This window comes from Pteropus medius, unplaced genomic scaffold, assembly GCF_902729225.1.
Source record: "Pteropus medius unplaced genomic scaffold, Ma_sr-lr_union100, whole genome shotgun sequence".
Classification (NCBI taxonomy): domain Eukaryota; kingdom Metazoa; phylum Chordata; class Mammalia; order Chiroptera; family Pteropodidae; genus Pteropus; species Pteropus medius.
In genome coordinates this window covers 6,330,277-6,331,173 of record NW_024350397.1, presented here as the reverse complement: position 1 = coordinate 6,331,173, position 897 = coordinate 6,330,277, and positions in this window count along the sequence as shown.

The window sequence follows — 897 nt, the reverse complement described above, 5'->3', positions numbered from 1 at the left end:
TCCTTCCTTCCTTCCTTCCTTCCTTCCTTCCTTCCTCTTTCTCTCTCTCTCTCTCTCTCTCTCTCTCTTGCTTTCTTGCTTTCTTTGCCTGTATCTGTCTAATTTTCTCAACATCATTTGTTGAAAGGACCGTCTTTACCTCATTGTATATTCTTACCACCTTTGTCATATATAAGTGAGCATATAAGTGTGCATTTATTTCTGGGCTCTCTATCCTGTTCCATTGATCAATGTATCTGTTTTTATGCCAGTACCATACTGTTTTGATGACTGTAGCCTTGTAGTATAGTTTGATATCAGGTAGTGTAATACCTCCAACTTTGTTCTTCTTTCTCAAGATAGCCATGGCTATTTGGTGTCTTTTATGGTTCTATATAAATTTTAGGATTATTGGTTCTAGATGTGTGTGGTTATTGATAGTGTTAACATTGATCACTGAAGTTTGTATCAGCCAGGTTTCTCCTGTGTAATGTTCCATATTCACTTTATAATGAGTTGGTCTTTTACAGTGAAGAACTGTGACTATGTGAATATCTCCGTTCCTCATCAAATTTTTTATTTATTCATTTAGTGATCAATATGGATTCACGGTTTATTTTATTCACAGGATCATAATTTGTTAACATTTATTTATTATTCTTTTTCTTTTAGAAATATTCTGTAATGGCAATTTCAGACTTATAAATAAGTACAAAAATTTCTGGGTACCATTCTCCCAAATGTTAACATTTTACTGTATTTGCTTTGTGCTCTCTACCTTCTCCTCTCTTTCTAGATAAATATTAATGCAGGTTTATAATATATGTAACATATGTGCCATTTGTTAGTGACATTTGTTAGTGATGCCTCTTTACTCCTAAACCATTGAGTATGTATTTCCTAAAAAAAAAAAAAAAA